General features: G+C 42.9%; 1 protein-coding gene across 3 annotated transcripts in view; it reads left to right on the forward strand.

Moving 5' to 3' along the window:
• The first annotated feature begins 4,599 nt into the window (after positions 1-4,599).
• Positions 4,600-22,719, forward strand: part of LOC120982602 (pendrin-like) — a 170,128-nt gene continuing 152,008 nt past the window's right edge. Inside the window, exon 1 of one of the 3 annotated variants that reach the window (XM_040412886.1) lies at positions 4,600-4,750. The gene's annotated coding sequence lies outside the window, so the exon portion shown is untranslated. The remainder of the gene's footprint in view (positions 4,751-22,719) is intronic. The other 2 variants (XM_040412876.1, XM_040412868.1) reach the window with 2 other exon arrangements.

The following is a 22,719-nucleotide window of genomic DNA, read 5'->3' on the forward strand; positions in this document are numbered from 1 at the left end:
GTGCAGGAGCAGCAGCAGGAAGAGGAGGGGAGAGAGGAGCGCCGGGAGTTTGAATCTCCCACCTCTCTCCCCGCACCAATCAGCACCAAGGACAGCACCACCGCCCCCAAATGCTCGGACTGTGATTGGTGGTGTGTAATCACACCACCGATCACCATCCTTTTCTGGTTCATCGGGTCACCGGAGACCCGAATGGACCAGAACCGCGGCAAACCGCAGGTCTGAATTGACCTGCGGTTTGCTGCGATCGCCGATACGGGGGGGGATCACATGACCCCCCCGGCGTTGTGACAGGATGCCCGCTGAATGATTTCAGCGGACATCCTGTTCCTATTAATCCCCGCCGCACTGCAATCTAGTTTTAAAGTTATGACGTATCGGTACGTCATGGGTCCTTAAGGACTCGGCAAACATGCCGTACCGGTACATCATAAGTCCTTAAGGGGTTAAGGGTACTTTCACACTTGCGTTTGAGGATTCCGGCAGGCAGTTCCGTTGCCGAAACTGCCTGCCGGATCCGGAAATCCGTATGCAAACGGATAGCATTTGTAGACGGATCCGGATCTGTCTGACAAATGCATTGAAATTCCGGATCCGTCTCTCCGGTGTCATCCGGAAAAACGGATCCGGTATTTATTTTTTTCGAATTCTTAAAGGTCTGTGCATGCACAGACCGGGAAACCAGATCTGGTTTTCTGGAACACTTGGTACCGGATCCGGCATTAATATATTTCAATACATTTCAAAAGTGTTCCGGAATTTTGGCCGGTGAAAATACCGCAGCATGCCAAATACTGTAAGAGGGACTGAACTGAAGACATCCTGATGCATACTGAATGGATTGCTCTCCATTCAGAATTCATTAAAATAAAACTGAAGCTTTTTTTTTCCGGTATTGAGCTACTGTGACGGAACTCAATAAATACCGGAAAAGAATAACGCTAGTGTGAAAGTACCCTAATTTGGGGAAAACTGCTATTTTATTTTAAAGTCATTTTTCTCAAACTGTAGCATTTTATTTTAAAAATATTTACACTGACAAAAAAAATTATTATTAAGATGGGCTCCCTATTTTGTGTCAGTCATTTTGATTAATAATATGTATAGTTTTACATGAACTATGGTGATGGTTTCAGGCAGAGTCTCCTTCTGTCACTGATAGCCGGTACCCGACCTGTTCCTGCTAGATTGCAGGAGCCTTATCCGAACTCCGTATGACACACAGATTAGAGCCATGCTGCAAATGTGTATATGCATTCGAACTGCACGGGGCATCGGCAGTTAGCACATACACTCACCTAAAGAATTATTAGGAACACCTGTTCTATTTCTCATTAATGCAATTATCTAGTCAACCAATCACATGGCAGTTGCTTCAATGCATTTAGAGGGGTGGTCCTGGTCAAGACAATCTCCTGAACTCCAAACTGAATGTCAGAATGGGAAAGAAAGGTGATTTAAGCAATTTTGAGCGTGGCATGGTTGTTGGTGCCAGACGGGCCGGTCTGAGTGTTTCACAATCTGCTCAGTTACTGGGATTTTCACGCACAACCATTTCTAGGGTTTACAAAGAATGGTGTGAAAAGGGAAAAACATCCAGTATGCGGCAGTCCTGTGGGCAAAAATGCCTTGTGGATGCTAGAGGTCAGAGGAGAATGGGCCGACTGATTCAAGCTGATAGAAGAGCAACGTTGACTGAAATAACCACTCGTTACAACCGAGGTATGCAGCAAAGCATTTGTGAAGCCACAACACGCACAACCTTGAGGCGGATGGGCTACAACAGCAGAAGACCCCACCGGGTACCACTCATCTCCACTACAAATAGGAAAAAGAGGCTACAATTTGCACGAGCTCACCAAAATTGGACTGTTGAAGACTGGAAAAATGTTGCCTGGTCTGATGAGTCTCGATTTCTGTTGAGACATTCAAATGGTAGAGTCCAAATTTGGCGTAAACAGAATGAGAACATGTATCCATCATGCCTTGTTACCACTGTGCAGGCTGGTGGTGGTGGTGTAATGGTGTGGGGGATGTTTTCTGGGCACACTTTAGGCCCCTTAGTGCCAATTGGGCATCGTTTAAATGCCACGGGCTACCTGAGCATTGTTTCTGACCATGTCCATCCCTTCATGACCACCATGTAATCATCCTCTGATGGCTACTTCCAGCAGGATAATGCACCATGTCACAAAGCTCAAATCATTTCAAATTGGTTTCTTGAACATGACAATGAGTTCACTGTACTAAAATGGCCCCCACAGTCACCAGATCTCAACCCAGTAGAGCATCTTTGGAATGTAGTGGAACGGGAGCTTCGTGCTCTGGATGTGCATCCCTCAAATCTCCATCAACTGCAAGATGCTATCCTATCAATATGGGCCAACATTTCTAAAGAATGCTATCAGCACCTTGTTGAATCAATGCCACGTAGAATTAAGGCAGTTCTGAAGGCAAAAGGGGGTCCAACACCGTATTAGTATGGTGTTCCTAATAATTCTTTAGGTGAGTGTATATACTGATGGCAGTTGTTAAAAGGAATTCAGTTATAAAGTGACTTTTATGGGCTGACATAATAACGCCTCCATATAAATGACCCTACTTTACAAACTGCATCCCTTAAATTATTCAAAAATGAATTTACAACCCTTTAGTTCCACAACAATTCTAGCATTTTGTGGAACAGAACAGCCGGCCCCTAATAGAACAATCCTATCCTTGTCTGTAATGCAGACAATAATAGGACATGTTCTATTCTTTTGCGGAACAGACATACGGTATGGACATATGGAAATGGAATGCAGTAATTTCTGGGGGTTTTTGCGGCCCCGTTGAAGTGAATGATTCCGCATACGGACTACAAAAAAAAAATGGAAAAAAATATATACATTTATGTGCATGAGCCCTTAAGGAATTTAGCTAGGGCAGTAGTAAGCGTTTTGACCCCACAGGAGTTCTATAGAATTTATTAGGATTGGGCTGTGCAAATAAAATGAAAATTTTGCTTTAGCACATCATTTCCATTTTCACAAAGGAATATGAAGAGAAAAATCAACCCAAAATAGTTTTGCATTTTTTCTTAAATCCTTAAGGAATTCACCTAGAGTATAGTGATTGGCTTGATCCCACAGGTTTAAATTAGGTTATGATTTTTTATTTTATTTCAATTATATGTAGTTTTAGCCTCAAATGTTCTATTTTCACAAGTGGTTATAGGAGACAAACACCTCAAATTTTGTCAAATAATTTCCCAGGTACAACAGTATACTGAATACTCTGGGGTGTTCTACTATGAATTGCATACTGTAGCGTACTATATACTGTGGGGTATTACACTGTATACTGTGTGTGTAGTGTTGTACACTATACAATAGGAGAGGCTGGGGATGTTATACTATAGACATCAGTTCAGCAAATCTGACCCAGATAAATGAAGGGTGTTAGGTCCTTCTAATTTCCATTCATCCCATAACCTGTAATAATAAAACCACTTTATTTCATTCAATTAAAAGTCCTCTGACCACCCAGCTAGCTATCGTAGTGTATTATTCTGCAGCACTGACGATAGCTGGCTTCTGAAATTGCTTTATATGTACATTGCCCCGAAAATGTTTCCTCAGGGGTATATGGGCAATAACACTATATATGGGGCACAGTTTCCTTTAATATTTACCAGAAAAAATAAACATGGGGTACAATGCAAAAGAAGGGATGTTCGGGGCAAATGGAGTGGACCCAAGCTGGGTAAACAGCCCTGGGCCCCTATATATAACTGAGTAACATCGAATGCACACAGCCGTGTTCCACGGCCGTGAGCGGTCCGTGGTATCCCGGCCTGGCATCCTGCTGAGAGCAAGAGCGCACAGCGTCATTGGTTGCTATGACGCCATGTGCATCATGCTGCTGCTGCACTACAGTAATTACTGCTCTCAGCAGGATGCCAGGTCGGGATACCACGGACCACTCACGGCCGTGGAACATGGCCGTGTGCATTCGGCCTAACAGTGTAACTTAAAGGGGTTGTCTCATCACAGACGATGGGGACATATCACTAGGATATGCCCCTATTGTCTTATAGGTGTGGATCCCATCGAGAACGGAGCCCTGAAAGTGTTGGAGAGCGCACTGCGCATGTGTAGCTGCCCTCCATTCATTTTCTATGGGGCCGCCAAAAATAGCTGAGCAATGGCTTGGCTATTTCAGTAGGGCCCATATAAGTGAATGGGAGTGGTGGCCGGTCACTCCCAATGTGCTCCCATTCACTTCTTTGGGGAGAGCGTTTTGTGGTGGCCGGACCGAAGTCCTCCAACCACCACCTTGCAGGGCTCCGTTCCCGATATAGGTGCGGGTCTCAGAGGTGGGACCCGCACCTTTAAGACAATGGGGGCATATCCTAGCTATATGCTCCCTTTGTCTGAGATGAGACAACCCTTATAACGGATTTTATTTTTTGGCTTGACTAGAAGTTTTGAAATGATTTGGATGAAATTTTTATGGTGCAATCCTTAATAATGTTTGCTATCCTTTTACGAGCAGAGTGTGCAGTTGATAATATATAACATTCTAACTATGAATGGAAGAGTTACTGGATAACATCATGAGGTCATGCTGACCTCCTGTAGTTGCTTCTTGTAGCACTCAGGCTGGATGACTGGGACAGCTGGGACAGGCAGGGGCAGTTTGCGCTCAGCTGTCAGACTCAATCCTACACTGGCACTTGGGCTGTTTCCTATCAAGCAGAAAAAGTAAGGTAGGCAGCTGAAGCATAGACTCAATGCCATACAATGTCTACTGTACTACTGCTAAGCCTTCATGTAGGGATTATATGATTATTATTTTTTTGTTACAAGCATGCTTAAAAAATATTCAATGCATTTGCTCCTTGGGGAGTGGTATGGACCACTGTAATATCCAATAATCAATAGTATAACATTTTATGGTGCTTTCACTGCTAGACACATTTACATTCAACACTGCCCTGTGATGTATGGGCTAATGGGTGTCTGAGCTGCGTTATGTAGGTGACATAGATGTATTTGAATTTAGCATGACTTTGCGATATCCTTAAACTGACCTAATCCTTATTTTATAGACACTTTCTACATTATCTAGTAATGACTAAGCAGCTTGACCTCTTCTGTAACCAGGCTCATGGGGAATTATTACAGTAGAAATGGCTGTATATCTAGTTTTTTTAGATGGGAAATTGTAAAACATAAGTTCAGAGCTGCTGTGCTTATCTACATCCCTTTTTCCCAGATTCAAGTGATAAAAAAAAAAAAAGAGATAAAAAAAAACGGATTGACAATGCACTGAAGATGAATGTGAACATTTTATGTCATGCGTTTCTTTATTGTAACATTATACAGTATATTAGAAATAGCAGAAACGTGGTCAGTAGTCCAAGTCCACCAGTTAAAGCCCAGGTGATATGATTGACAGCAGCTCCACTTTTTGCCTGCATGAGGGTTGTTACACAGTTTTTCAGATATTGATTTCTTCAAATCAAACTGGGCATGGCTTAACAGAAAGGGGGCATGGCCTAACAGGAAGGGGGCATGGCCTAACAGGAATGGGGCATGGCCTAACAGGAAGGGGGCATGGCTTAAGGCTACTTTCACACTTGCAGTAGCAGGGTCCGGAAAACTGTTCCGGCAGGGAAACAGCCTGCCGGATCCGTGCAAATGCTAGCCCACCATGCTGCCGGAAGTCCGCTCCAGCCCTTTTCACTATAATGGGGGTGGGTCGATGGTCCGGCCGCAGCACAGCAAACAAGCCAAGAAGCAGAATGCTGTAGTTTTTGTCCGGCCGCCTATCAGCGGCACGGTGGGCTAGCGTTAGCACAGGTACGGCAGGCTGTTCCCCCTGCCGGAACAACCTGTCGGACCCTGCTACCGCAAGTGTGAAAGTAGCCTATAGCTATGGCCAATTTCTGTTAAGCTATGCCCCTTTCCTCTTAAACCATGCCCCCTTCCTATTAAGCCATGCCCCATTCCTGTTAAGCCATGCCCCATTCCTGTTAAGCCATGCCCCATTCCTGTTACGCTATGCTCCTTTTCTGTTAAGAGTTTGATTTGAAGAATTCAACTCAAGCTTCTAAAATATCTGAAAAACTGTGTAACAACCCTCATGCAGGCAAAAAGTGGAGCTGCTGCCAATCACATCACCTGGGCTTTAATTGGCGGACTTGGACAACTGACCACGTTACAATGTCAGTTGTAATGTTACAATAAAGAAACGCATGACATGACAAGTGTGAAAGTAGCCTTACAGAAAGGGGTATGGTTTAACAGAAAAGGTGCATAGCTTAAAAGGAATGGGGCATGGCTTAACAGAAAGGGGGCATTTTAAAGTTAGATAGAGGTATCTACAATTGCACCATATTTGTCAGACAGTGTGATCAACTGTGATAAATGTGTCACATTTTTAGATTGCCTTTCTAAGTTTACTCTGTCTACATTTTGGGCACAATTAGTAAATCCTCCATTTGTACGCACTCCCCATCCAGGGGTGCTATGCAATGGAATACACTGTACACTACATTGAAATATCAGACTGTAGTTGCTCCTGCTTTTCAATCTTTATAGATATCCTATAGTTCTTCTAACAAAAAGTTGCAACCACATTTTTTTTTTTTTTATAATTCTTGCCTAGATCAAGTGCTTTCTAAGGTCTAAGTGTTGTCTTGTTTAGATTTTTTATTCTTGCAGTGTAAAATAATGAAGGGGGGGGGGGTTATTAAACTGGTGTAAAGGAAAACTGACTTAGTTGCCCATAGCAACCAATCAGATTCCACTTTCATTTTGCAAAGGATCTCTGAACAATGAAAGGTGGAATCAGATTGGTTGCTATGGGCAACTAAACCAGTTTTCCTTAGCATCAGTTTTGCCTCTAAATATTTTCCACCACAACCTAAAGATTTTGTGCTACAGTTTTTACAGTTGAGTAACAACATGGGTCACTCTACATGTAAGGATAACACAATTGACATTTTTGGTTTCTCTGCCATTTTGCCATTCAATGTTGCAGTGACAGTTATGATCAAGTTTGAAATTTTTTCTTTTATTTCTTAAATTATATATATATATATATATATATATATATATATATATATATATAAATAAATAAATAAAAAAGACGTATATATGTATGTGTGTATGTATGTATGTATGTGTGTATGTTCCGCGATCACTCAAAAACGCAACCATCGATTTCAATGAAACCTGGTATACACATCCCTTGCTACCTGGAAAGAAATCTTGTGGGGATCACAGCTCTCTAGGACGTACCGTTCCTGAGATATTCCCAAAAAATTACCTGCATTAGCCAGTACAAGCCTGCAAGTCTTTCTCTTCATATCCCAACTGCCATACACACGGTCGCATGTCCCTTATCAGCCAATAGAAGCTCGGAGGCCATTAGTCTCCACATACACACAGTTTTACTCCTGGTTTCCATAACAACCCAGCCATTTTTCTTCACTGCTGTAGGTTAGCTTTAGGCTAGAGCTACACCACGACAATAAGTCGCACGACACACAGGGCACAACTACACTGCTACATGTGTCGCGCGACATTGATGACACACAACAATTTTTATAATGATAGTCTAATGGTGTTGCACTGCGACATGGGACAGCTTGGATGGATTTTTTTGCAACTGTTGCGTTGCAGTCACAGAATGTCACATGTCGCAGTGTGACACCATAGCCTATTATAAAAATTGTTGAGACAAAATGTTGTGCGACACATTTTGTCGTGTAGCCCTAGCATTAAAGGGGCAGGGCGCTGTGGAGGTCACTGTTAAAGAGGCGTTCACTGTGGATGTTACTGTTAAGGTGGCAGGCTGCTGTGGAGGTCACTGTTTAGGGGGCAAGGGCTACTATTAAAGGGGCAACTGCTGTGGAGGTCACTGTTAAGGCAGCAGGTTATTGTGAGGTCACTGTTAAGGCAGCCGGGTACTGTGGAGGTCACTGTCAAGGGGGCAGGGGCCACTATTAAAGGGGCAACTGCTGTGGAGGTCACTGTTAAGGCAGCAGGTTATTGTGAGGTCACTGTTAAGGCAGCCGGGTACTGTGGAGGTCATTGTCAAGGGGGCAGGGGCCACTATTAAAGGGGCAACTGCTGTGGAGGTCACTGTTAAGGCAGCAGGTTATTGTGAGGTCACTGTTAAGGCAGCCGGGTACTATGGAGGTCATTGTCAAGGGAGTGGGGTGCTGAAAAACTCACTGTTAAAGGGGCGGGCACTGTGGAGGTCATTGTTAAAGAGGTAGTCACTGTGGATGTTACTGTTAAGGGGGCAGGCCGCTGTGGAGGTCACTGTTAAAGAGGCGGACACTGTGGAGGTCACTGTTAAGGGGGCAGGGGACACTATTAAAGGGGCAACTGCTGTGGAGGTCACTGCTAAGGCAGCAGGATACTGTGAGGTCACTGTTAAGGCAGCCGGTACTGTGGAGGTCACTGTTAAAGGGGAGGGTCCCTGAGGAGGTCACTGTCAAGGGATTGGGGTGCTGTGAAACTCACTGTTAAAGGGGCGGGCTGCTGTGAAGGTCAGAGTTAAGGGGATGGGCTGCTGTGAAGGTCCCATTTTAAAGTGTCAGGGCACTGTGGGGGGGTCAGTGTTAAGGGGGCGGGGTGCTGTAGATGTCACTGTTATGGGGGATACTGTCGATATCTTTTAACGACACACACAAACATTAAATGAAATAGATGAAATATACCCGTGCGAAGCTGGGTCTTTCTGCTAGTCTAAAATAAAAATGAAGCAACTTTGATTAAAAATGCCCATTTTGTGTCTCTAGCTGTAGAGTAACAGACTGCCCCTGCAGTTATATTCCCTTCTATCTAGATGTCATACCCTGCAGAGTAGACAAACGGTAAACACATTATGCTGTAACTTGTGGGTGTTACACAGTGGGATATATATATATTCAGTATAAGGGCACATTCACATTTGCTTTGAAGACTCCATTCTGGGTCTTCATCACAGAGGTCGTCAAAAATAGCAGAGAAAAGTCCTGCATGTGGAACTTTTTTCTCCACTAAATAAATGTTCTCCCGAATGGAAACTGAACAGATCCCATTCACTAGAATCAGGCATCCTCAAACTGCGGCCCTCCAGCTGTTGTAAAACTACAACTCCCACAATGCCCTGCTGTAGGCTGATACCTGTAGGCTGTTCGGGCATGCTGGGAGTTGTAGTTTTGCAACAGCTGGAGGGCCGCAGTTTGAGGATGCCTGACTATAATGGTTATGTGCTGAATCTGGACCTTCTATTGTTCTATAATGAAACAGAACAATAGAAATAACTAGCAGTTTTGTGAAAATGCCTTAAGCAGTATAGGTGCCTCTATACATACAGCTACTGACATTAATGATTAAAGGACTAAGTACTAAAGGGGAATCTATGAAGATCAGAAAGCATGTGTCAGGATGTGGCAGGTTCTTCCCCCAAAACACTGCTTTCCTCAGGCTACATGGTCTATATATTCCGATTCCTATAGTTACTTTACACTTCACATTCCAAGGATCCTGCCGGCTGGGAATAATCAGGTATTGTCACAGGATTTTGTACTTTGTAAAGGTTTTAAATGCACTGCAAATAATAATCAATTGCCTATAGGATTTATTCCTGGCACATGAAATACACTGCACATTTTTGAATAGATGAAAAGTGCAGAGTCTTTTTAATTCCGTTATGGCTCTAAAATATAAAAGGTGACAGCAATGTTATGTGAACATATCAGGATTAGTATTGTAGTGCAGACAACTTCATCTTTTCAACAATTCATGATACAAGTACTGTATCTTGATCCGTTATGAGAGCTGCTGTACATTGTAAAGTTTATACACTTCACTGTTGTCTTTCATTTTTTTTTGCAGTTTAATATTTTTTTTTACAGAGATGCTATAGTCCAAATATCAAACAGCAGAAGCAAGCTTTGATGACACTAATCAATTTCAAGTAGTAGTCTTCCAGATTTTGTTCACTTTTATTTGTATATACTGTATACACTGATTCAAAATTTTCTGGGTTTTCCAGGAGTTTAATATTGATAGGTCACCAGTATCAGATCAGTGTGGGTCTGACTGCCAGCACCCCTGACAATCAGCTGCGTTCAGAAGCTGCGTACAACGTGTAGTGGCCATGCCTGGTTAATGCAGCACTGTCCCCATCAAGTGAATGTGGCGGGAGTTGAACCACCAGCCAATCTGATAGAGATGCTAAGGATAGGTTGTCTACATTAATCCATTTAATAGGCTAGAACATCAAGTGTCTGTCCTCCACAGAGAATTCCCACCACATGCCATTTCAGGGGACATGCCCCTTACTCATGCATGCAGAATAGGGCATGTCCCCTGAAAAATTGCAATCTTTGTTGAGAATAGACACTGGATTGGACCAAAAAATATGGTGCCATTAAAATACAACTTGTCCCCAAAAATACAAGCCCTCATATGGCTATGTGAGTGGAAAATTAAAAAAGTTATAGCTCTTGGAAGGCGGAAAGGAAAAAAAATTCTAATTGGCTGGGTACTTAGGGGGTTAAACAGTCTGCCGCTTGCTTATACATAGCTAACCAGTACTGCTCTGTATTATAGGTGAAAATCCTCTTGAAGTAATATTTGTAGTATTTAAAATAGCATTTCTGCTTTCTGCACTCAAAATGTAAATGTCTGTTTGATGCTTAGTGTTGTATTTACTATGTTTCTTGTAGTACTGTGTAACATATTTATACTGTACATCTGTTACTCATATGCAGTAGTGAGATAATGGTTACGTACTGTAATATTAAATACTCATTAACTTGCCACACATAACAAATAGAATCCACATATAAAATTACATCAAAATCGACATAACTGGACATAACTGGATTTTTATTGACTCATAATTATTTTTTGTTTGATAATAAGTATTATGTCTAGAAAAAAGGAGTTTCGATGGGTGCTAGATTTTCTCCGTCGCTGGCTGACCTTGTAATGTCATACTGGGAGGAGAGATACATATACAATGATGCAAATCCTTTTGTTCAGATGATAGGCTGGTATGGTAGATACATCGACGATCTTCTCCTGATATGGGAGGGTGATGTGTCTGCCATACCGGCCTTCATTATGTATTTAAATGATAACCCATACAATCTGAGGTTTAGGCTACATGCACACGACCGTGTGCCCCCCGTTGCCGTATTGCGGCCTGCATACAGTGGGTCCGCAATACACGGGCATCGGCCGTGTGCATTCCGCATCACTGATCGCGGACCTATTCACTAGAATGGGTCCGCAATCACGGAGATGCGGAACGAAGGCACGGATCGGAACCCCACGGAAGCACTACGGAGTGCTTCCGTGGTGTTCGTGGCCGTGCCTCCTCACTGCAAAAAAGTAGCGCATGCACTACTTTTTTGCAGTGTGGACCGTCAGATGCAGATCGCGGACCCCATTCAAGTGAATGGGTCCGCGATCCGCATACGGCTGCCCCACGGTCTGTGCACGGGCACGGAGCCCTAACGTACGTGTGCATGTAGCCTTACTTGTTCCTTTGATTCACATACTATTAACTTTCTTGATTTTAAATTGACTGGCATCCCTGATAATGTAATACAAACTGAAACCAATCAGAAGGAAATAACTGGCAATACGATCCTGAGGGCTAATAGTCACCATCCTATGCATACTATAAAGGCCAATCCTGTAGGAGAACTAATTAGAGTATGCAGGAATTGCAGTACAGATGTTTCTTTTAATAGGGATTGTGGTGAAATTATTTCACGTTTCTGACTAGAGCCCTCAGTAAACTAAACAAACGAAGAAGTGAGCTACTTTTTAGGACAGAAAAAAGATCCAATACAGAGAAAAATCAAAATCAAAATAAGTACAGAAGGGAAGGTAAAAATTATGTTGTTATTTCACCCACATTAGTACTGACTTTCAGTCGACAATTCTCTCAGATAAAAGAATATTATACTCAAAAGTCTCTCCATCTTATATGAGGATGACATTTTGTATGAAGTATTAAAAGTAGTATCAAGACGTTCACGAACATTAGCTAACACTCTTTCCCCTTCATTTTTTTCTAATGTGACCAAAACCACAACCAACATTTGGTTGAAATACATAGGTTTTTCAAGATATGAAAGTCATCCATGTTAAACATGTAAACATACTGTGACTGTCAAAAGCTTTCATGATTCAAAACACACCTTGGAGTTTCCAATTAAAAGTTACATTAACCCTTTAACTACCAGCACCATACATGTATGGCGCTGGTAGCGCTGTGCAAGCATGACACCCGCTCGGCAAGTTTCAAACAGCAGAGACCTGCGTCTAATTACCGCAAACGGCAATAATGCTGATCGCGGTAATTAAATGCTTTAGATGCCGTGATAGAGTGAGATCGCGGCACCTGAATGCACAAAAACCCGGAAGCTCACGCATCAGGGCTTAGTACTGAAGCCCCATGCGGCCAATCGGGACTTCAGTACATGCACTGAATTCTCTCTGAATCTCTATGAAGAAATTCAGAGCATTAATGCTACAATTCTTATTTTGGCCACCAGATGGCAGGCCAACATAAGAAATGAGCAAAATGCAAAGAAATTGTCATTTTTTAAATGGCTTATAGGTCAAAATGAAAAATTCAAAAACATAATTTGTAAGTTTATTTATGAGCCTTAAATGATGATAAAAAAAATTATATATATAAATATAAATATAATAAAAATTCTACAAAGAGAGGCATTCTGGATTTTTAGGCTGAACACCAGATCTCCAATGGGATTAAACACAAGAAAAGAGCTTATGTATTATTATTGTTATATTAAAATTAAATAATAATATCAGTATATATGTAGAAGAATAAAACATTTTTTGTTTCTAATGTGACCAAAACCACAACCAACATTTGGTTGAAATACATACAAACACAAAGCATATTCCATTATATGTTGTCAAAAGAGTAGTAATACTTTTTATTATTTTAATTTTGACAATGTAAACTAAGGAAATGAATTGTATAATTTTTCCCTTTCATTTCGGTCACATCAGTGGCGTGCCTAGAGTCCTTTCTCTGGCACCCCCCCCCCCCAATACTTGACCACATACCTCTTAAATCCAGGGACATCTCCTGTCATGTAGACCTCTTTCCTCTTCTCCTCCGTTAGACCGCCATGACAAATTCTTTCAGCCGCATCTCGTCTCTACAGAGTTTGTAATACAGACACGTTAGATTTAGATTTCTTAATTTTTCCATCCTGGTGTCCCCACAGTGTCACCCTGCTGCCACCCCCAATACTGTGTCTGTTGTGCCCCCCAATACCCCAGGTACTATACTGCTGAAAAAATTGTGACCCCAGTAGACATAATTGGGTTCATTTATCAAACTGGTGTAAAGTAGAACTGGATTTCCAAAAGAACTGTCAAATATGAAAGGTGGAATCTGATTGGCTGCTATGCAAATAAGCCAGTTCTACTTTACACACGTTTGATAAATTGCCCCAGATGTCCCTATAGTGTCCACAGCAGTTATAATGTCCCCTAGAGTGCCCCCAGTAATAATAACACCCTATATTGTGCTCCAGGCAATAATCCCTTATAGTGTCCCCAGAAATAATAGAATTGCCCCTACAGTGCCTCCCCAATGGCAACGCCCCCCACGCTGCCCCCATATAGTAATTTTCACCACACTGCCCCCATACAGTAATTTGCCCCACACAGTAATTTCCACCACACTGCCCCATACAGTAATTTTCCCTACACTGCAATTTTCCCCACACAGGTATTTCCACCACACAGGTATTTCCACCACACTGCCCCTATACAGTAATTTCCCACACACAGTAATATCCCCCACACTGCCCCCATACAGTAATTTCCTCCACACAGTAATTTCCACCACACTGCCCCATACAGTAATTTCCCCCACACTGCCCCATACAGTAATTTCCCCCACACTGCCCCCACACAGTAATCTCCCCCACACTGCAATTTCCCCCACACTGCCCCCACACAGTAATCTCCCCCACACTGCCCCCATACTGCAATTTCCCCCACACTGCAATTTCCCTCATACTGCAATTTCCCCCACACTGCAATTTCCCCCACACTGCAATTTCCCCCACACTGCAATTTCCCCATACATTAATTTCCCCCACACTGCCCCCACACAGTAATTTCCCCCACACTGCCCCCATACAGTAATTTCCCCCACACTGCCCCCATACAGTAATTTTCCCCACACTTCCCCCATACAGTAATCTCCCCCACACACACAGTAATCTCCCCCCCACACACAGTGAACTCCCCCACACTGTAATATACCCCACACTGTAATATACCCCACACTGTAATATACCCCACACTGCCATTTGCCCCACACTGCCCCTACACAGTAATTTCCACCACAATGCCCCCATACAGCAATTTGCCCCACACAGTAATTTCCCCCACACTGCCCCGACACAGTAATCTCCCCCACACTGCCCCATACAGTAATTTGCCCCACACTGCAATTTCCCCCACACTTGCCCCATACAGTAATTTGCCCCACACAGTAATCTCCCCCACATAGTAATTTCCCCACACTGCCCCCACACAGTAATTTCCCACACACTGCCCCATACAGTAATTTTCCCCTCACTGCCCCCACACTGTAATTTCCCCCACACAGTAATTTCCCCCACAATGTAATTTCCCCCACACAGTAGTTTCCCCCCACACTGCCCCATACAGTAATTTCCCCCACACAGTAGTTCCCCCATACAGTAATTTCCCCCACACTTCCCCCATACAGTAATTTGCCCCACACAGTAATCTCCCACACTGCCCCCACACAGTAGTTTCCCCCACACTGCCCCCACACAGTAGTTTCCCCCACACAGTAATTTCCCCCACACAGTAGTTCCCCCATACAGTAATTTCCCCCACACAGTAGTTCCCCCATACAGTAATTTCCCCCACACAGTAGTTCCCCCATACAGTAATTTATCCCACACAGTAGTTCCCCCCATACAGTAATTTCCCCACACAGTAGTTCCCCCCATACAGTAGTTCCCACACACAGTAATTTCCACCACACTGCAATTTCCCCCACACTGCCCCCACACAGCAATTTCCACCACACTGCCCCCACACAGTAATTTCCCTCACACTGCCCCTACACAGTAATCTCCCCCAACACCGCCCACACACAGTAATTTCCCCCACACTTCCCCCACACAGTAATTTCCCCCACACTGCCCCCACACAGTAATTTCCCCCACACTGCAATTTCCCCCAACACCGCCCCCACACAGTAATCTCCCCCACACTGCCCACACACAGTAATTTCCCCCAAACTTCCCCCATACAGTAATTTGCCCCACACATTAATCTACCTCACACAGTAATTTCCACCACACTGCCCCCACACCAGTAATCTCCCCAACACAGTAATTTCCACCACAATGCCCCCACACAGTAATTTCCCCCACACTGCCCCCACACAGTAATTTCCCTCACACTGCCCCTACACAGTAATCTCCCCCAACACCGCCCACACACAGTAATCTCCCCCACACAGTAATTTCCCCCACACTGCCCCCACACAGTAATTTCCCCCACACTGCAACTTCCCCCAACACCGCCCCCACACAGTAATCTCCCCCACACTGCCCACACACAGTAATTTCCCCCAAACTTCCCCCATACAGTAATTTGCCCCACACATTAATCTACCTCACACAGTAATTTCCACCACACTGCCCCCACACCAGTAATCTCCCCAACACAGTAATTTCCACCACAATGCCCCCATACAGTAATTTGCCCCAAACAGTAATTTCCCCCCACACTGCCCCCAAACAGTAATTTGCCCCACATAGTAATCTTCCCCACACTGCCCACACACAGTAATTTGCCCCACACAGTAATTTCCTACACACTGCCCCCACACAGTAGTTTCCCCCACACTGCCCCCATACAGTAGTTCACCCCCATACAGTAATTCCCCCCAGTTATTCAACCACAACCTCACATCCATCCAACCTTACAAGTTTCTCCTTTTAGACTTATCTACTTCGTCTCATCTACTGCTATATGTCTATAAATAAACTAAAATGTAGTGATTATCACTTTTTAAGAAGTAATTTTTATATTCATTTATATATTTTAACTTAAGTGAATTTTAATGGTATAAGGAAAGCAAATAATATCAAATCCTTCACCCAAAAGATTAAGGGTGAATTTTCAGCAGCTTTTCTGAAAAAAAAACGCATAGGTACACAAAAAACGCATGAAAACCGCACCTGCGTTTTTTTTTTTTTTTCAGAAACAGTAAGATTTTTGGATGTAGTATACCTATGGAAGAAACGGAAGTGCCATTTTCTGATTAATTTCATTTTAAGGCTACATTCACACGTCAGTATTTTTCTATATCCCGATTTTCGGTCCGTTTTTTGCGGATCCGTTGTTCCTGAAAATGTTTCCGTATGTCATCGTATGTCATCCGTTTTTTGCGGATCCGCAAAAAACGGAAACATGTATAAATTTCAATAAGCAAATAAAGTTGTTTGGATTTCTTTTAAAAAAAAAATAAAAAAAAAAAATAAAAAAATTAAAATGTAATTTCCAGGAACGGAATCCGCATAAAACGGATGACATACGTAATGACATCCGAATGTCTTCCGTTTTTTGCGGATCCATTGACTTTGTATTGTACCAGGATCCGAATTTTGCGGAAAAGAATAGGACATGTTTTATATTTAAACGGACATGCGGAACGGAACAACGGAAACGGACAGCACACATTGTGCTGTCCGATTTTTTCCAGGACCCATTGAAAATGAATGGGTCCAGATCTGGTCCAGATCTGTTCCGCAAAAAACGGAACAGATCAGGAAAGAAAAAACGGACGTGTGAATGGACCCTAATTCAATTTTTTATCGATTTTATTGATTATACCACATTGTTATACTCCAGACCAGATCTTGGACACTGTGAAATTTGAATCCCAGTCCAGGACTGGTTTTTGGGACATCTGGAACCAATTAGGAAAGAGGATATAAAAAGGTGGTTTAGTGGGAGCCAGGTCACCACTGAGGAAGAAGTCAGTACCTTTTGGGACTTCGAAACGCGTCTGGGAGGAATCTGGACCCCACATTACCACCATTCTGGCGTACGCAAGGACAGTTACAGCTCTACCTCCGTTTTAACCTCTCAAGTGACTGATTCGTCCTACATAAAGACTTATGCCTGATAGCTTCCTGGAATGACAGAGTTCCACCCTTCACCTAAATTGAAGCTAAGGAGAAGCTGAACACGTGGGACACTGAAGGAACGGCGACCAAAAGGAAAAAGCCGCACTCAGAGGTTGGAGGTAAGGGAATAAGGCAGCTCGATAATAGGTGGGACGCCACCCAGAGCTAATAATTCCCGAATTTCTACAATTTGACAAATTTATGAACTATGTTATAAGAATAATATGACTCTTTCATAAAGTCTAACATTGTGTTATAACATCAAGAATCGCTTATTATTTTACTAACTGAAGAATTGGTGACTATCGAAATTCTCAGAGAATTACTGACAAACAGCCTATATAGTGCTGATAACCAATTTTTCTGTGGTGGACTAATCAGAAATTCAGAAAGCACCTATAAGCTGTCTGACATACACATTTATACCTCAAGTGATTTTTACCTTACCGTCATTTGTGATGTTTTATCCTTTTGTTATTTAATTTCTGTACAACTTACGTATCTTGTATGACATTTTAAATCTTTTAATAATTGAGAACTGTTATAGTAGTAGTAATAAAGTAATTTGCTTTGAGCAGTCCTCCAGATATTGAGTGCCATATCTTTATTTATTTTTTACAATTTATTAACCTCTTGGTGTTTTTGGAGTTAACACTTAGATAGTGAGCACCTTTTCTATCCTACGGATTGGTAGAGCCACCCCATTCTGTGAACACCCCCCACACAGTAGTTTCCCCCACAGTAGGGGTCCCCCACACAGTAGTTTCCCCCACAGTGGGGTCCCCCACACAGTAGTTTCCCCCACAGTGCCCCCATACAGTAATTTGCCCCACACAGTAATTTCCCCCACACTTCCCCATACAGTAATTTCCCCCACACTGCCCTCACACAGTAGTTTCCCCCACACAGTAGTTTACCCCACATTGCCCATATAATAATTTTCCCCCCACATAGTAATCCCTCCCATAATTATTGCCCCCACATAGTAATCCCTCCCATAATTATTGCCCCCACATAGTAATCCCTCCCATAATAATTTGCCCCCACATAGTAATCCCTCCCATAATAAATTTGCCCCCACATAGTAATCCCTCCCATAATAATTTGCCCCCACACAGTATCCCACCATATTCCCCCCCCCACATGTCCCCCAAAGTTGCCACATAAAATAAAAAAGAAAAAAGAAACCTAAAAGCTGAATACTCAACTGCGCTTGCTCGCTGAGTCCCGACACTGTGCTGCTGAGTCCCGACACTGTGCTGCTGAGTCCCGACACTGTGCTGCTGAGTCCCGACACTGGCACGCGCGGGATTTCACTACCGCATAGGCCTCAGGCCTACTAGTCCTGAAGCCTATGGCAGTGATCGGCGGCGGGGCAGGGAACTATGTGCTCCATCTGTATTGATGAAAGTGTTAATTGCTTCTGGGCCTGGCAGTGGCACCCCCGTGAGAGCCGGCACCCGGAGCGGACCGCACCCCCCCTTCCCGGGCACGCCACTGGTTCACATTGTGCGTTTTTTCATGTTGTGTACCCAATTTTTGGTTGGGATTATATATTGTTTGTTATCTCACAGCATGAAATGTCGCATTTCATGTAATTTTATATGTGGATTCTATTTGTTATGTGTGGCAAGTTAATGAGCATTCCTTAGCAAGGGATTTGTATATCTCCACCCCTAGCTTGATTGGGGGTATGAAGTATATTTAAACCCCAGGAAGGATAGTCTCATTAGGTTATGACTAAGAACACACCTGTGTTCGAAATGCGTCAACCATGCTGGGGTGAAGGTTTGTGTCCATGTGAGTTATAGTGTCACGATCAGTGTGTGTGTGTGTGTGTGGGGGGGGGGACTCCACACTGAACACAGGAGGGAAGGGGAACAGTAACTGGGCCTGGAAACTAGGGAAGAAACAGGTCACCTAGACAACCCTAATCCGGGCCCTGACTACCTATCAATATGAATAGACCTTGAAGGTAGGAATATTCATAAGCAGGATACCTAGGCCCTGAATTCCCTATAAGGCCCTGTAATAAGTATGGGACCAGAGACAACCCATTCCTCTTCAGATGGACGAATGGAAGTCTCTGTCTCAGGCCCAGATACAACAACAGGTAATATAACAAATACAAACAAACGCGACACTTAACTTCTGTAGAGATGGAAGAACAGGAACACCAGAGAGGATCTCACACCAGCTAAGCCAAACCCAAATGAAGCTATCAACCACATAGTCAGAAGGGTGGGCTGATACTATAAAGAGTAGAAGTGATGACCACTGAGCAACAGCTGAGAAAAGGGAAGGTCATTGACCCTATCAACACTGAATCAAGAGAAATCAAGGAGGCTGTTAGATTCCTCCACGCTCAGCCAATCTCCTTAATTTCCTGACATCAGTCATCTGAGGGACCATGACATATATCAGGCATGCTCAACCTGCGGCCCTCCTGCTGTTGTAAAACTACAACTCCCAAAATGCACTGTTGTAGGCTGAGAGCTGTAAGCTTTTCGGGCATGCTGGGAGTTGTAGTTTTGCAACAGCTGGAGGGCATGCCTGACATATATGCTACAAGAAGAAATAAAGTGCAACTGAGTTTTATTTTAAGTGCTGGAACTATTTTCTTCTATTCTGTAAAAGAGTGATTTGCTTGGCTCGTTCCATGCACAGGGCTGTGGATTGTGAGGTGAGCTGGATTCCCTTTAATGGACTGTAATAATAAATGTAATGGAATTCTAATTGTCTTTATATTGGTGGAAACAGTGACACCTGGAGGCCAAAGTTGAAAATTGCTGGTCTGAGCGCAAGCTGTGATTTATTTTTATTTTCAAATGTATGCATCGAGGAGGGTACCCCTACATCTAGTGGCCACATGGTCAGACGTGCTGCTGAGGGTGTTTTCTTTTTTGTGTGTATTAACCACCTCAGCCCCCATAGCTTAAACACTCTTAATGACCAGGCCACTTTTTACACTTCTGACCTACACTACTTTAACCGTTTTTTGCTCGGTCATGCAACTTACCACCCAAATGAATTTTACCTCCTTTTCTTCTCACTAATAGAGCTTTCATTTGGTGGTATTTCATTGCTGCTGACATTTTTACTTTTTTTGTTATTAATCGAAATGTAAATTTTTTTTTTGCAAAAAAATGACATTTTTCACTTTCAGTTGTAAAATTTTGAAAAAAAACGACATCCATATATAAATTTTTCTCTAAATTTATTGTTCTACATGTCTTTGATAAAAAAAAAAATGTTTTGGTAAAAAAAAAAGGTTTGGGTAAAAGTTATAGCGTTTACAAACTATGGTACAAAAATGTGAATTTCCGCTTTTTGAAGCAGCTCTGACTTTCTGAGCACCTGTCATGTTTCCTGAGGTTCTACAATGGCCAGACAGTACAAACACCCCACAAATGACCCCATTTCGGAAAGTAGACACCCTAAGGTATTCGCTGATGGGCATAGTGAGTTCATAGAACTTTTTATTTTTTGTCACAAGTTAGCGGAAAATTATGATTTTTTTTAATTTTTTTTTTTTCTTACAAAGTCTCATTCCACTAACTTGTGACAAAAAATAAAAACTTCCATGAACTCACTATGCCCATCAGCGAATACCTTGGGGTGTCTTCTTTCCAAAATGGGGTCACTTGTGGGGTAGTTATACTGCCCTGGCATTCTAGGGGCCCAAATGTGTGGTAAGTAGTTTGAAATCAAAATCTGTAAAAAATGGCCGGTGAAATCCGAAAGGTGCTCTTTGGAATGTGGCCCCCTTTGCCCACCTAGGCTGCAAAAAAGTGTCACACATGTGGTATCTCCGTACTCAGGAGAAGTTGGGCAATGTGTTTTGGGGTGTTATTTTACATATACCCATGCTGGGTGAGAGAAATATCTTGGCAAAAGACAACTTTTCCCATTTTTTTATACAAAGTTGGCATTTGACCAAGATATTTATCTCACCCAGCATGGGTATATGTAAAATGACACCCCAAAACACATTGCCCAACTTCTCCTGAATACGGAGATACCACATGTGTGACACTTTTTTGTAGCCTAGGTGGGCAAAGGGGCCCACATTCCAAAGAGCACCTTTCGGATTTCACCGGCCATTTTTTACAGATTTTGATTTCAAACTACTTACCACACATTTGGGCCCCTAGAATGCCAGGGTAGTATAACTACCCCACAAGTGACCCCATTTTGGAAAGAAGACACCCCAAGGTATTCCGTGAAGGGCATGGCGAGTTCCTAGAATTTTTTATTTTTTGTCACAAGTTAGCGGAAACTGATGATTTTTTTTTTTTTTCTTACAAAGTCTCATATTCCTCTAACTTGTGACAAAAACTAAAAACTTCCATGAACTCACTATGCCCATCAGCGAATACCTTGGGGTGTCTTCTTTCCAAAATGGGGTCACTTGTGGGGTAGTTATACTGCCCTGAGATTCTAGGGGCCCAAATGTGTGATAAGTAGTTTGAAATCAAAATCTGTAAAAAATGGCTGGTGAAATCCGAAAGGTGCTCTTTGGAATGTGGGCCCCTTTGCCCACCTAGGCTGCAAAAAAGTGTCACACATCTGGTATCCCCGTACTCAGAAAAAGTTGGGCAATGTGTTTTGGGGTGTCATTTTACATATACCCATGCTGGGTGAGATAAATGTCTCTGTCAAATGCCAACTTTGTATAAAAAAAATGGGAAAAGTTGTCTTTTGCAGAGATATTTCTCTCACCCAGCATAGGTATATGTAAAATGACACCCCAAAACACATTGCCCAACTTCTCCTGAGTACAGGGATACCAGATGTGTGACACTTTTTTGCAGCCTAGATGCGCAAAGGGGCCCACATTCCTTTTATGAGGGCATTTTTAGACATTTGGATCCCAGACTTCTTCTCACGCTTTAGGGCCCCTAAAATGCCAGGGCAGTATAACTACCCCACAAGTGACCCCATTTTGGAAAGAAGACACCCCAAGGTATTTCGTGATGGGCATAGTGAGTTCATGGAAGTTTTTATTTTTTGTCACAAGTTAGTGGAATATGAGACTTTGTAAGGAAAAAAAAAAAAAAAAAATCATCATTTTCCGCTAACTTGTGACAAAAAATAAAAAATTCTAGGAACTCACCATGCCCCTCACGGAATACCTTGGGGTGTCTTCTTTCCAAAGTGGGGTCACTTGTGGGGTAGTTATACTGCCCTGGCATTCTAGCGGCCCTAATGTGTGGTAAGTAGGTAAATGACCTGTGAAATCCGAAAGGTGCTCTTTGGAATGTGGGCCCCTTTGCCCACCTAGGCTGCAAAAAAGTGTCACACATGTGGTATCGCCGTATTCAGGAGAAGTTGGGCAATGTGTTTTGGGGTGTCTTTTTACATATACTCATGCTGGGTGAGAGAAATATCTCGGCAAAAGACAACTTTTCCCATTTTTTATACAAAGTTGGCATTTGACCAAGATATTTATCTCACCCAGCATGGGTATATGTAAAATGACA

The sequence above is a fragment of the Bufo bufo genome, chromosome 1, assembly GCF_905171765.1.
Source record: "Bufo bufo chromosome 1, aBufBuf1.1, whole genome shotgun sequence".
Lineage (NCBI taxonomy): Eukaryota > Metazoa > Chordata > Amphibia > Anura > Bufonidae > Bufo > Bufo bufo.